General features: G+C 47.4%; 1 long non-coding RNA gene across 3 annotated transcripts in view; it reads left to right on the top strand.

Annotated features, from left to right (window-relative positions):
- The first annotated feature begins 4642 nt into the window (after positions 1 to 4642).
- LOC128075338 (uncharacterized) overlaps positions 4643 to 15395 on the top strand; it is a 74552-nt gene continuing 63799 nt past the window's right edge. Inside the window, exon 1 of one of the 3 annotated variants that reach the window (XR_008203797.1) lies at positions 4643 to 4694. This is a non-coding gene — a long non-coding RNA (uncharacterized LOC128075338). Of the gene's footprint in view, positions 4695 to 11872; positions 12081 to 12980; positions 13762 to 15395 lie in introns of those variants that run through there. The other 2 variants (XR_008203793.1, XR_008203791.1) reach the window with 2 other exon arrangements.

The raw sequence follows: 15395 nt of genomic DNA, 5'->3' as shown, positions 1-15395 counted from the left end.
CACTTCAGCATCTCCAGCAACAGCAGCTGTTCTGCTAACGGTATTGGTAATCAGCTGGTTTTAAGTGACATTAACAAATCAGCTTGTCAGAAGAAAGGCATCTCTTCTGCTCTCTAAGGGACTGTGTTCTGCTCTTGAGCCTCTTTGTGTGCTTCTGAATGATTATGAAGTGTACTTGTGTCAACAAAGCCCCAGACTCTCCAACTCAGGGCAGCTTCATCTTCTGCCAGGCTCTGTCAGGTGAGTCAGAGCATCCATCCTCCCCATGCAAGCAGTGCATTGACCATGGGGCTGTGTCACTTCCCCAGCTCTCATAGCCACATGCCTTGTCTCTGCTGGGGCTCTGGGTTGGTGAGGAGCAAATCTCTGCCTGGAAAGACCCAGTGAGGCTGGCTGCCAGTGCTTTCCTGGGGTGCTCACGTCTAGCCTTGCTGCTGGTCAGACTGCAGCATGCTGTGTCAAGCACAGGAATGCACCTGATAAAGCAGAACTTATTAGAAAATCAAAGCGAATGCAGACAGAAAGCGTAGCTTGCCCAAAGATTTCTGAAACTAAGCCCAGTCTTTGGTGTGGGAGCCTGCCTGGTGCCTCCAGAAGTGTTTCAGACCTCAAGTTTCCAGGCTGTCTGCAGTTTGGTGCATGCTACCACTGAAACCCACCTCCTTCACATACACTTTGAGCTCCCACCATGTACAGCCCTTTAGCCAACATGACCAAGCTGTTCCTGCTCAGCTGAATCATACTATTTCAGCCTTTGAGCCGGGACCATGTCTAGACAGTCAATTACTCTCTACTCTCCTGTCTCTTAAGAAACAAAGAAAGTGTCTTCTTTGACCTTGCATATATAATTATTTATCTTCCCTATAAATAATGGATTTCTTTGTTGCTGGTTGGTGCTGATTCATTAATACTTTGTTTCCTCCTTGTATTCAAACATCTTTCCAATATCCTCTTGCACTGAAGCCTTATTCCTTTGTATGCTCTTTTCCCTCAGCTGATATTTCCAAATTTGTTGTAATTCCATTCATTTTAACTGTAGATCCTCTGCTGGCGATATCTGGGCTATCATGTCACCTCAGCTTAACCTCTGCTCACAAAGAATGGGATGATTTGCAGAGTTTCTCCCTGCTCACACTCAGAGAATCTCCTCTTTATGTCTGTCACCTTCATGTCAAGCACGTGCATCTCAGTTTTGCCATTTTATGTAAGGGAAAAGGGAAAACAGTGCGCAGAACTGCAGGGTGGGACCAGACCCTGGGGATGAGCATGCTTGTGTGTCTGTGGCAGGATCAGTATCCCATAGAACTCAAGTGAAGCTCACAGAGGCCCCCCCAGGCACTTCTCTAATTGAGGCGCTTAGTGTACATAATTAGCAAGGGCGTTAATCGTCCGTATTTAAGATCTCATCTTTCTCACTCTGCAAATTGATTGGTGCGGAGAAGAAAAAGCAGAGAAGCTGTCGGTCTCTCTCTGCAGACAGCTCATTGCACTTGAGGAAATAGTGTTTGAAAAGTGCAGTAAATTTGCTGTGATCTGCCCAACGGCACTACAGTGAAGGCAGAGCGTGAGACTGATGGCAGCCAGCAGCCTTTTGCAGGCAGGACAGGAATCCCTAGGAATCACTATGGGCTCATCCCACAAAACATTTTCCCCAGACAAAGCTGTCCACAGCCTGAGGTCATATTGGTTACGCCCTGACCACAGACCCCACTGAGGACTCAAGCACAGCACACACCCAGTGCCCATAGAACACCATCTGGGACAGCCCAGATACCCCATCCTCCCTGCGTTGTGCCTGGGAAATTATCCCTCTAGTCTCCATGTGGTCTTGAGGTTAAAGAGCTAGCACCACTTCATGGAGTGAAGAAGCCAGTGCTGGGATGAAGAGGTTGAGGTGCAGGTCTCACCAGCCCTGCATGCTGCACAGCTCTTCACTGCAGGGTATGCAATGTACTCCAAACCATGCAGCCATTCACACCTGCTCACACCCTCCTTGTACCGCAGAAACCAGGAAATAGTCCCTTTGTGGCTGTTTGCAGCCATGCCGATGTCTTTTCCCACTGATGGGGTATTGCAAAATCACACAGAGCTGTTCTGTTCCCTGGGAGCTAAAAAAAAGCTCAATTTTTTTTCTTGACTTCACTGGGATCAGCAGGAGATCAACACTCAGAGCACCAGGGATGACAGCCCTGTGATGCCAGTGAGTTGAGGCAGATCTTGAGCAGCCCCTTTGGTAGGTTTTCCAGCAGCAGGCTGCCCTCCCCACCTTGCCCTGCAGCCTTGTCCCATGCACAGCCCGCTTCTGCTGTTGTCAGACATTTGGCCTGGCAGCTCAGTGATGGGAAACAGAGTGTAGTAGATGAGTTGCTCAGGGGCACAGAGTCCAGGGCATGCGCCATGGGTTGGACATGGAACATGAGAGAGGGACTGTGTGCACATCCTGCTGCCAGCCAGGCCACTTGCTGTCTTGGGAAATCATCTTTGTACTGTGTCTGCAACTGGCTCTCTGAAATGCAGATGTCTGCGTTGTTTATGGGAGACCCCAGTTGCAGATTTAAATTTCCTCAGATTTCAGGTATTTTGGATCTATGGTTTGACCTCTTAATCAGAAGCAGGGACTGTTCTCTTAAGTGGAGAGCTGAGTTTACATGATAAATCTCATTTTCACGATGGTGGGAAGAAGCTGGGTTCATCCAGTGCATTGACACAGTTTAGAATATGGCAAGCTGAGATTTCAAAAGCAGTTGGTTCCATGAGTTACAGAATTTTAAAAGCTCAGTTTGCTACAGATTTGTCCTCTCTCCTCTACAACCACACTGAAACAACCCCAGTTCCTCCACAATATCCCCTATGGGTTCCTCCACCACTTTGCAGCTCCAGCTCCTTTCCTAGTCCCCATTTCCATCTGATCTTCACTCATCTTCTGCCTCTTTACTACTGAAGCCTCACTTCTTTTCCACACTTCCATTTCCTCCATTCCAGCTTTCCCTAATACCTCCAGGACCTACTGCCTTTGGAAATACGACTGCAGAGTAAAAGCACAGAGAATCACTTTAGCTGGATCAAAACAGTATTTTTACAATTCTTGCAATTGTGGCAGAATGGGTTTGACTGGAAACTAAGCACACTTTAGAAGTCTTTGCAAGGCTGAGCACTGCCCAGATCCAGTGCTGCACTGCTGCAGTGGGGGCAGAGCATCCTCTACCTTGATGAGGCTCCAGTCAAACTCGTCTAAAACCCCACTCAGCTTTGGAGGGTACTCTTCCCTTCTCCCCAGTTCACGTGCCTCCTTGCACTGTGTGAGCACCTCAGCATGTTGGAGCAGCTCACCGATCCAGATGGAAATGCATGACTTTGTGCGGCAGGGCTCAGTCTTAGAGGGCCCACAAGTGCAGGCAACCCAGCCCACAGCTTTGTGAGCCCTTGTTCTGACACTAGGGAGGTGGTAGGAAGGGGAATGACAAGCACTGAATGTGGTAGGCTGACACGGCCTCCATGCTGTAGGGAAGAGTAGGAGGAAGAAGAGGGGAGAACATCCATTTTGGGACCAGTGCAACGAGGACGTGCAGATGGCATAAACTCTCACCCCAGAGCATACGAGGAGGGCACTGCACTGTAAATAAGCTCTGTGTTCTCAGATCCACACAGTGCCAGGACACATCAGCCCTACTCTGTCAATGCTTTGAGTTTACTCCAGTGCAGATTTCATCAGTGCCACTGGATACCTCTTTCTTCTTTCAACAGAAGACACCCAGGTTAACCCAAACCCCCGCAACTTCCATTGAGCAATGCTATCATATTAAAAGAAAACAAACAAATGGAAAAAAAGCTTAGTTCTGGCAGTTTGCATCATAATATGAAGACAGATTTCCAGGCAGCTGTGTGCACAGGGGCTGTAGATCAATTTGGTGTGCAAGCCAATGCTGTCAAAGTGGGAGGCAACGGTGTCAAAGCAAATGATGACGGGAGCTGTGCTCACACAAAGGAGCAAATCCTTGCTGGTGTGAGTCCAGGTGCCTCAGAAATGTTCTCAGCCTGTGTATCTTTCCCTCTACTTTGGACCAACTTGTTTTTTTCCTTTCTGTTCCTACAAACCACAACAGGCTCATCCAAAAACCTGTCATCCGCTTTAACAAAAGGGTGAAATAAACATCCCAGCATCATCCTCGGCAACCTGCCACCAAGAAACTGCTGCAAGATATGACAAGATGAATACTGCCTTTAAATGCTATGTGAAGAAGAAATGAATGGCTTTCACTTGGCAGAAATTGCCTAAGTGCTCTGGAGAGCTGATCTGCGGTGTCCCCTGACTGCAGCTGGACAGGGTACCATCATGGCATGGCAGCAATGGTGGCAGGGGTTCATGTCCTCTGATATCTGACTGATATCCTGTGCTCTGCTCTCCCTAGAAAGAAGTGTTCTCCCCTTGTGAGAACCCAAACATGAATCCAAACCCAAACCCAAAGGGCTTACTGATCACCCCGAGAGCCCTATCTTAGCCAGTTGTACCAAATCAGGATGAGTGACTGTTGGGCTGGGCAGGTAGCAGATGTGGGGCTCTTCCAGGTGATGTGGAGACATCATCAGGGCAGCTGCATCTTGTTTTCTTAGACTGCCTATAAAAAAGGCCAATGGGAAAAGCAAGCTCTGTTCTGCTAGTGGTGCTGTGTGGAGGGATTGTTCTCTGCTTCCAGGTATGAATGTTTATTTTCTTACTTCTTTTTCCAGTCTGTGAGTAAATGAGCATTAGGTGTAAGGTGTTTAAATTAGGGCCTTTGATAACTATGCAGCATATGTGACTGAGGGCTTTTGTGGGGATGCAGCAGCTAGGGTGGGCTGTGCATCAGTCTCCCAGAGCTAGGACATATCTCTACCGGGATCCTCTGCAAAGGAGTGAGGTATGTGACAGAATCTGGGTCTGCTCCTGAGCAGAGCAGTGATCAGGGCAGTCCAGCAGTGCCCAGCATGCTTCAGCCAGCACAATCTCTGCCTGGGGTTTTTTTTTAAATGAAGCAGTGCAGGTGTTGTCTTGTTGCTGAGCTCTCCACCATGTCAGCTTGCTTAGTTTGATCTGTTGTTGTGCTGATACCTTTGTAATGAGTGGCTCCTCCTAAGGGAACAGTGCAGGATATGAAACGCACTGAAATGTTGCCATTTAAAGGTGATGAATTGTTTTCCTTTCTAGTTCGCTGCTTTTAAAGCTTCTTACTGGCAAGGACCCATCATTAAGTGCAGAAACATAGCATACTCCTCTTGGAGAGGCTTGAGTTATTTCAACTCTGTGTCTCTAATCTCAAAAGCACTTCAGAGAAATGTATGAAGGATGTAGTTCTTGTCCCAGAGATATAATCTAAGCATAGATGTAGCATAACAAAAAGATGACATAACAGGAGAAGCTACTGTAGTGTCATACTGGGGTTCTGTGGCCTTTGTTAAGTTTATGAAGATTAGTGATGATGATTCTGTGTGTGCCACTGTGTATCTGTAACCACTGCCTTACTTCTACTTGCTGGAAACTGTCCCATGTATAACTTAAAGTGTAGGAGTCCTTAGTGATGATTAATTGTCACAGGGACAAAGAAGAAAATGGACAGAAGCGTGGGCTTCCCATGCCCACCTTGTTTTTCCTCTGCCCCTCTCTGGGCCCTCTGAATGCTGCACAGCTGAGTGTACTGAAATGACAGCTTACTCCTCTTGTATGTTCTCAGAATCCTGAGACCCAGTCTCTACCAGTTCATTAGGACATTAACTGCACTGGGAGGTGGAAATGCTGCCTGGAACATGCAAATCTTTGGCTTTTGCAGTGGTTGTGTTTAGGTTCAGTGGCTCTTATTACCTTGCCTTGTTACAAAAATGCTCTTGTCTGGAGAATGGGGATAATCCCTGGCTATCTTTATGCTAGAGGCTCTGATAATTAATTATTTAATCCTTATACAGCACTTAGATATTTGGATACCTCTCAGTAGAATCATGTACCACCTTAGCTGTCAAACCACAATAGCACCTTTTCAGCCCTGCTGTCGATGCAGCAAGAGATGGTAAAACATCCCTGCTGCCTGAAAACACTGAGTACCTGACTCTACTTTTATGAAAGTAAACCACAACAGGTTTCAGTACTCGAATGAAATAAAGCTTGAAAGAAGATAAGAGATAGTGAGGAGATTAATGCTAGGCTTGATGGAAGGCTTCCTGGCTGGTTGTTCTTGCCCAGGAAGTTCTTTTGTGAAGACGATTAGTGGGTTTTATGCACACTGGCAGTGCTTGCTTTTACCCAGTGTCATCCCATGTTCTGTGTGATCTCCTCCCCTCCCACAGGTCTGAATGCTTTGTTTGTGACTGTGTGGACTGGGTTGCTTTTTTTTTTTTTTTTTTGTGGATGTGTAGATGAGCTTGTCCACAGTGTACTGCAAGATGGGGAAGTGGGCTGTTAGTGCTAAAACACTGTCTACAGGGTGTGTGTGTGGCTGTGGGGAGGCTCACAGCCTGGATGTAGGTCTGCAGTAGCTGGAAGTTCAGTTCATTGTGACAGAGGTGTTCCCTGCTGCCAAATGTGCTGGGGCATCCTGGTACAGGTGGGAGGCCAGGCTGGGTGTGGAAGCAGCCATCCCAAGTCACTTGCTCAATAACCTCTGGTCCCTGTAGAGAAGGAGTGATGAGGCAATCAGTTCTCATTGCTCTTGCTTGTAAGCCATGGCAGGCCAGTGCCACCAAAAAACCTCTGCTTCACGCTGCTGCATGGTATGTAGAACAAGGAAAACTGTCTTGAATCAGGTGTGAAATCCACATTTGGAAGCAAAGATGGAAGCCAGTACAAGTCAGATGATATGAACTAGAGCAGACCAGAGTTTAGTTTATTATCTGAAACTTGGGCATAAATCTGTTCTGGAGCTTATAGTGGTTAGTAACTTGTTTACTCTTTGGATAGTTTATCTAAACTGAGATCACTTCAATTTTACCACTATAAAGAGGCATGGAATATGAAGTTTTTCATCCTGATCATCTAGAAAAGACTTTGATGTGTTCAGATGCACTGAAATCCAGCTTTAATCTGGTTTTGGTTTTGCAGAATGATAGGCTTACTGAGCTTTCATAAACCCAGTATCCAAGTGCTCCATCTTACTTTGGTTTTTGTTACCTATCTTGAAAACGGGATTTTAAGTCATGCTGAAGTGCAGCTTCAATTACATTCTATTAATAAATAATCATTTAATTATGACTTATTGCAAGATCCTACCCCACCAAAGACTGGCATTTAGAGGATTATGCCTGCAGGGATGAGGCCAGTTCAGTTTCAGAGCTGTATCTCCTTGGTATGACTGTTCCTGATGGATTGTGAAATATATGTCCTTATTGGAGTTGCTGTTAGCTTCATAATTGCTCTGTAATTACTAAAGAGAGAGAATCTTGCACTTCTGACAGCCAGGTGCACGTATTGCTTAATCTCTATTATTGACTTGGCTCAGTTCCTGTGGGTGCTTTCCTATTTTCTCTCAGTTGTGCAACACCAAAACTGACTGAACCGTGTGTCTGCTGTTTTGTTCCTGCTTAGGAACTAACAACAAGAGCAAATATAGGCAAACTTCAGAGAAACTGGAGAGGCTGCCTGCCACTGTGTGCTGGCCTGGGCTGGTTGAGGCTGCTACTGCACAGAAATCACATAGGCTGATGGGAGCAGAGCCTGGCAGTCCTGCCCGTGGCCCCAGTCTGTGCTGCAGCAGTCACGGCTGAGAAGAGGCTGAGGGGCTGTCTTCTGGACAGCTTCAGGCTTGAGTTGATTAAAGGCTTTTCTCAAACTGCAGTCAAGAGCAGGACAACAGTGAGAAAGCAGTGGGTTGTCAGCAGCTCCAGGAACGGTCCCTGCTGTGGGGAACTGCTATTTGCCTGTTCTGAGATGTACTGGATCAGAGCTGATGCAAAAAATCACAATTTGTCAGGCTTTTCTGAGGCTTTGGAAATATTTCGGTGGCCTTGACTGCATGTACTGGCATTTTAATAGAGCACAATGCAAGGGCTTTTTGGTGCAATCAGTCAGCAGATAAGCCTGTTGAGAGAGAATGTGAATGCAGTGCCTCTCTCTGGGTCAGCAATGGAGATGTACCAACCCTTCTCTTCCTTTGAAGAGCACAAGTGAGCAGCAAGGGATCTTTCTGGGCACAGTGCTAGCTGAATCTTTGTGCTTTTGCTTACATGTGATTTTGTTTTTTTTTTTTTCTCTCACTGTCTTTTTTTTTTTTTTTTTTTTTTTTCCAGAGGAATAAGTGTTTCTGGAATATGGTACTGTCAGCTCTTGACTCCCCAGCAAAGCAGAAAGCAGTAAAACTGCTTTCTCCAAATATGACTTGCATATCAGGCCTGCAGGGCTTCTTTTAGCAACCTGGCCCTGGGGGATGTCTGCCTGGCTCCTTGGTGCCTCTGCAAGCTCCTGTCACCTGTTTGCTCTGCTCTCCTTCTGTGAGGGAGATGTGTCCCACCCACTTGGGATGTGGACTCCAAAATTTGGAAGCTGTTCATGTCAGTTCTACCTTCTGTCGTGGTTTTGAGGTCAGACGATGCCAGTGTGTTCTTCTGCTCCTCATCCTCAGTGGACTGAATGCACTTGCCCTGCCTTGCCCTGCCAGTTCTCAGCAATCTTCTTGTCCATGCAGGGTATGTGAATCAGAAGACCGTCTGCCTCCTGCCTCTGTATTTTGTATAATAATAGGTGAGCTTTCTGGTTGCTCTTTTCCCATTTCCTCTCTCATCACTACCTATTTTCTGCTGAGGAGATTTTAGACATGAGATAAAGCAAAACACAGACACGTTTCAAGCAGCGCTGCGCAAAAGCGGGAGGGGAATTTTTAATTTCAGTAAACAGTCTTCAAGGCCTCTCAGTGCAGTTCTAGGAAACACTTTGAACTGGAGAAGGATATGAGACTTTCTGCGTGACTCATGCTATTAGCAGACTGCCAGTTTTGCAGCCTGAGAGGCTGATAACACCACAGAGCAGGTGCACTGGTGGTACTGAGGCCTCACAGTGCATGCAGGTAGCTGCCCTGGGGCTGCTGTGGGGGCATGTGCAAGGAAGGTCCCATGTGCAAGGAAATCCTTGTCTTCTCACCTCTGCAGCTCAGTAGCTCTGGTAATTGGACTGTGTGGAGATAGGAATAGGGGCTCTGTGCATGGGAGCGACTGCATCTTAATGTGAGACTGCAAATGTAGTGGGAACAGGGAAGAGAAAGCCAGTTTGGGGAGGCTGGAGGCTGGGGGAGATTTGGGCAGAAGCAGCTGCGTACTGTAGGGTGAGAAAATAAATTTCATGTATGCATGGATACATCCTGATATGGGGTGGGGGGCACTTTGCTCAGCATGTGGGAGCTGGAGGGAAGCTTTGCATGCAGCTGTTTTGTGCATGATGACTTGTTATTACTGCTGCACCTTCACTTCCAGTGAATTTATGGCTTCTCATGCAACTTCTGCCAGTAAATGGAAGTGGCAGGATTGGGAAGTGGGGAAGAGATGCAAATGCAGCATGACTGGACTTTGTCAGATACAGCTGTAGGATAGTTAATGGTACAGAGTGGGGTCAGTGCCTCAGTCTCGGTGAGACTTTGCCACAACTCACAACATACTTGCTTTTGGAGCTGTAACACTTTTCCTTTTCTGCTGGTTGTGGCGTGGTCTTACATATTGCCCCTTCAGATACCATGTCCAGGTGCTTTCTGCGTAAATGTAGACGATGTACAGCAGGTCAGCTGCTTCTCCAAAAAAGCTGCCTGGACCCTTGCTTCTGCCATCAGCCAGATGGGATTTGGCTCCTTTAAGCCTGCTTCTGTTTCTAGTCTCCTCCAGAATGTGTTTTCTGCCAGATGTTTGGTTCTTGCTGGAAACTTTCATGTGGGAGCATTGTTTTTATAGGGCCCTGTTACAATTTGGTCCCACGGCTGGGCTGAGTGCTGTTATGAGGCTCCCTGGATGTGATGTTCTATGCTGTGGTGTGCTGCTGTTGTAGTGCACCCACTAGTGATGCACCTCTAGATGGAATGCAGCTTGGCCTGTGAACATGGAGAGCATGCACCAGCATGGAAGACTTATCCTGAAGACCATTGTGGGTCAATCTTTGCTGACGGCTGTGCAGGGAGGTGCTTGGGGTAAGGGTGTATGGAAGAATAGAACCCATTGACTGCTGCTCTCAGTTATCTTGGGGTAAGGTAGCCAAGTTGTAGGTCAACTGTTCCCTAAATCCTAGCAGTTACAGTGCCATTATAGATATGCCATAACATACATCTTTGTTTATGACTTCATTTTTCTTAACTCTTTCTCAAAGGCAAATATGCTCAGGCTGTTCCTGCAGCCCTGGCTTTTGCAGGCTGCTATTACCTGCTTTTCTTTGAATGGGGCAAGATGGGACACTCCCTCCTGTCCTGTCAACCTCTCCCCTTCTTCCCTGTTTTGGCATGTTGCCTGGGGCACACCATTTCTACTGCTGGGCATGGGCTGCGGTAGCAGGCCTTGTTAATGCTGTGCTCTGGGACTACTGGAGGAAGCGATGTGCACTCATTCTGCTGCACTGTTGGGTTGCAGAGCTGCACCTCTCTGATGGCACATCTGCTGATTGGTGTGTTGTGAAGAAGGCTGTGAGCAGGAAGAGAGAGAAGCGTTTTCTTGTGCGCTGGCCCAGTTCTCTTGTAAGGAACACGTTACATTGGCACTGCCTTCAGATGAATGCAGAAAACATTGGGAAATGTGTGATGACTTAAACAACTGGAGACTTAGCATGTTTCACAGAAACACCCATTGCTGAGATAGTATTCATAAAAACAGGCAGCCGCTCACAAAAGCTTAACACTTCCACTTCTAGCTGGGACGAGGAAACTCTGACTCTGAAGAAAAACAACTGTGCAGGCATGCATAGGTACAGCTGAGCTGGAGGAGGGATTTGGCTTCTGAAGAGCTCTGATTCATCCTCAGGAATCCAGTCATTCAGGCCTGCAGTATGGCCAGGGTCAAAGTTCCTGGTAGGAGCAGGAAGGGGGCTTTTGGCAGGCTGGGGTTGGGGGGGGAGGTGGGGGTGGGGAAGAGGAAGATAAAATCCAGCCTCAGATCTTGCAGCTGTCTTCTGTTCCTCCCATAGCAGAAATCAAAACTCAGGGCCAAATGTCCTTGTACTGGGGGACAGGGAGTATGAAGCATGCCTCTTGAACCTGCCTCTGGTGCTCTCCTTGGTCTCTGAAGGTGTGTTGGTGAGCAGAAAATAACCTGATGGTGTCAAACTCCATGAGCCTTTGTGCCTGCTGCAGTGGGGTGGTGTATGTCAGCAGGACTGGAGTGTTCTGCAAAAGCAATTTGGGCACAGGGTGAGGGTGGGGGGTACTGGTGAGCCCTGGGCAGAGGAAGTGTACAGCAGCAGGGCCAAGGCAAGAGTGGCTTTACAGAGACCCAGCTTTCTGGGAAACCATCCTTTCTTCTCCCTAGACCTACACACTGAAGTGGTACAAGTGGGCTGCTTCCCTGTCTGCAACTCTTTCACAGTCTCAAATTACACAGTTTGGCTTTTCTTTCTCTTCCAAAAAAACCTCACCCACTCCTTAAAGTTTAGAGACTTTGGAGAGAAGTGAGAATGAACAATGTGAATTTTGAAACAGAGAACACTGTTTCAGCTGGAATGCAGCTGAAAGCACAGCAATGCACATGGAGGACAGCCTGCCCAGTGGCACATCCTTGCCTGTGCCTGGCAGTCTGCTGTCAGGAGGGAACACTCCTGCCCAAAGCACACACTGACTCCTCCTCCTTTTGCAAGCAGAATTAATCATACCTATGTGCCATACCCCAATTCAATTTTTCTAGCACAGTCCAAGATTAATGGTTAATGCAGTATGTCTCCCAATCTCCACTCGCATTACAATAGAGTGCTTTGAATAACTATTAACTTTGCAGTTAACTGAAAAAAAATTGTTAATCATCGACAAGCTTATGTTGCATTAAAAAAAAAAATCTCTATAACCTTCTGACTGTGGGAGAACCCTTTCCTCAGCACTGACCTTCAACAACACCTGGTACCTGCAAAACAAAAGCAGACTGCGCAGCTTTATCTGCTAGCCAAGGTCAGAAACTATGTGAACCAGCAGAGCTTTGTGGTTCCCAGTGTTGATGTTGAGTTCTCCTAGCCAAGAAGATAGTGTTCTCTGGGTCCCTGGAAAACAGCTAATGAGTACTGCTTTTGTTTTTTAACTTAGCAGCTGGTTTATGGAGTGTTGCATGGATGTGTGCTGTGGTGTTGCAGCCGGTCCTTTCCCCATTGTGAGGGTCTCTGTGTGTGTTGGGGTGGAGGGAAAAAATTCTTCTCAGGCACTCCTGAATGGGGTCTTGTACAGAAGATGGCACCACATGGGCAGGATGTGTGCAGGTGGCCAAGTGTGGCTGCAGTGGTGCTGTGTCCCTGTTGAATGCTTACATGCAGGCTTTCAGGAAATGAATTGCCAGCTGTTTGTGAAAGGAGGGAAGCACTGGGGCTGTGGAAGATTAGGCTGCAAGCCCTGTACAACTCCCCTTCTGGCTGGAGGGATAGGCTGTAGATGTTATGTTTTTCAGCTCTTTAAATGATTGTTTCTGTGCCAGACTTATCAAGAAAAGTATTGTTGGGATCTTGGCAAAGATATAACTACAATGTCCGGCTTCACAGCCATTCTCCTCTGAGTCTGGTCCCTGTTAGGCATGGAGCTAATAGGCCTGGGACTGTGTGTTACAGTAAACAGCCTCTGCAGCTGCTAATGGCTGGATGTAACTATATATTGCTCCAAATACAAACATTTCCACATTAGGCATTGCGCGTCCTCCCCCAGCATGGAGCTGCAGCCATTGACCTTGGGAGCCTGCGCTGCGTCAGCGAGGCTGGGCTGCTCCTTGGCCAGCAAATCCCTTCTCTTTTTATGACCATGGCTCTCGAAAGCGAGAGCAACAACCCCAGCTGGGGTCAAGTGTAGCATGGCCAGGCATTGCGCAAGCTCCTGCAAGCGGTGTGCTTGGCAGTGGCTGCAGGGACTGGAGTGACGGAGGCAGAGAGCAGTGTCCCAGGAGCACAGCCTGCTTCTGGAAAGGGCCATCAAAGCAGAGCTCTGTGCTAATCTGTGTGGTGGAAACCTGCCTGCCTGGCACAGTCCTGCTGGCTCCTCCTGCTGTGTACCACAGCAAGGGCATAGGTAGCTCCAGGCACCCCTAGGACTTCCCAGAAGACCCTGCAGAGCCTTGAGGCTGCTCTCTGCTCTTGCATGGTCTTTGGGCGAGTTGCTTGGCATGCGAATGTGAAGCCCTGTGTGGGAATACAAACGCAGTCCCCAGCTCTCCCAAGCAGGGTGCTTCCTCCCCGCTTCTTCCTCTCTTGCCATTTACTCAAGCCCTGCTTGTGCACCCTGTGATTAATTATGTGCTAGCCTTTGTACATCAGCCCTCCTGCCTGCTTGTCTGCGGCCCAGCAAACTACTGCTCACTACTGCGGAGAAGAAAGACTCCTTTTGCTGTTTGTCCGAATCCAGACTGGATCAGCGAGCCAGGTGCACAGCCAATTTCCACTGCTGCTTTGAAGCTGAGAAGTATTTTGAAAATAATAGAGCCTTTAGCTGTGCAAGTAAAAGCCATTTATCTTAGGATGAAAAAGTGCTGGCATGGAAAAATTCCAATGCTATGAAATTCTCTTTTCCTGAATGTCTTGGATACTTTCTGGATTAGATCCACTTCTAAGGAGCTCATGAATGTCTCTTTTACAGAAAAGAGCCACAGAGGACAGAGGTGAGCACTGGTATGCTTGTGAGTGGGACAGCACCAGATTCCTCATGGAGGATCTGTATCTGAGATTCTTTTAGAGCTATGGGTCAGCATCTCTGCAGCAGGCTGAGGTGGTAGCAAATACCCAGTTGTAAGCATAGTTGTTACCAGTACCTGAGGGTAGGTACTAGCAGAATACCTTATATTAACAAAAGTAAAAGATGGTTGGCTTTCCTCTGCACAGCTGTTTAATAATGCTCCACGCAGAGAGCATTAGTGTTTTACAGATGCTAATGACGTTAGCCTCCTGATGCTCTTGTAGTGTAAAGGGGAGTTACCCTTGCACTTGCTGGGGCAGGGCTCTCAGGTGTGTGGTTACCTATGCTTTCCAACCAGGGTAATGCAGGTGAGACAGGGCCTTCAGCAGGCTCCAGGCTCATCATGACCACTTCCTGGCTGGTTTCTGCCCACAGCACTAAGAGCAGTGTCAGTAGACCTTGTGTCAGCTTGCAGAAGTTGAGCTGCAAGGCTTCTCCTATATGGCCACTGACTGCAAGTAGTAGCCCTCTGGATGCTGGAACTGTGCCCTCCTGCTTGGATTGTGCAACACCGAATCTGAGCTTTTCAGTTTAGGCATCCTCTGCATCATTTTGGGACTGTTTCCATGCCTGCTCAATGAATGGAGCAAAGCCAGCATGGTCTTCTCACAGGGATTTTCATTTTTTCTAGGTAGACTGCTTCTCTTCCTTGGCTGCTGAGAATTTTCCATTTGGATCTGACCCTTTCTGAAACGTTTGTCTCATACCAAGTTTTCTGACTGTGACTTTGACCTCTTTGGCAAAAGAGGAAAATGTAAAGACTGACTTAGTATGAAAGCCCACCAGACAGCATGTTCTCTGCAGTGTTTTTGCCCTTCTTGTGCACAGTAGCCCCAGTTCTGTCATAAGCATCAGTGCTTGGGTTGTTATTGGAGCTACCACTGCTGAAGTGCTTTAAATAGATCCTAAGCAAACCTCTCTGTTTGTTTTTCTTGACATGGTACTGGCTGGTGCTTTCCAAGAAACAAGAAAAAAAGCTGAATTCACAGTGATGACTTTGATTCCATCTGGCAAAAGCAAACTGATCTCCAAAACAAGAAAGGCATTGCCTTGAAGAGGAAAATTAAATGAGTTGCACCAAGAAGCAGCCTTTCCTTCCTGACTTGGTATCCATAAAATCTTTCTGGTGCTTAGTTAGCAGGCCCTTCCATTTTAGGATTTTCTATAGGTCTCTGTTACAAGCACACCAGAGAGCTTTCCAGGTACATGGTATCTGCATATGGAGTTCTGCAGTGTATTTCATAAAGCTTGCTGCACTTTACCCACTCTCCTACGTAAATATTTTGCTTCCAAATCATAATTTGCTTTACTGGGTCATTGGCAGGCTGAGACCTTTGGAACTTTTGAGTATTTGGAGGCCCTTGTGATGGAGCCAGCTTCAGCCAGGGCTTGAAAACATGGAAACAGGAGCTTCTGTGCTGGGGTCCCTTGGTATCTGCTCAGTGCCTCTGTGCTGTGTTCCTCACAAAGGCACCCAAGCAGTGAGTGTGGGTCAGCTGTCTGGCCTGAGTCTCCATCACTGTTTTACTGGCCCAGAGCAGCTTTGTAACATCTGCAGTG

The sequence above is a fragment of the Tympanuchus pallidicinctus genome, unplaced genomic scaffold (assembly GCF_026119805.1).
Source record: "Tympanuchus pallidicinctus isolate F22 unplaced genomic scaffold, pur_lepc_1.0 scaffold1, whole genome shotgun sequence".
NCBI lineage: Eukaryota > Metazoa > Chordata > Aves > Galliformes > Phasianidae > Tympanuchus > Tympanuchus pallidicinctus.
The sequence above is the reverse complement of the archived record's forward strand: the minus strand, read 5'-3'. Positions and strand labels throughout refer to the sequence as shown.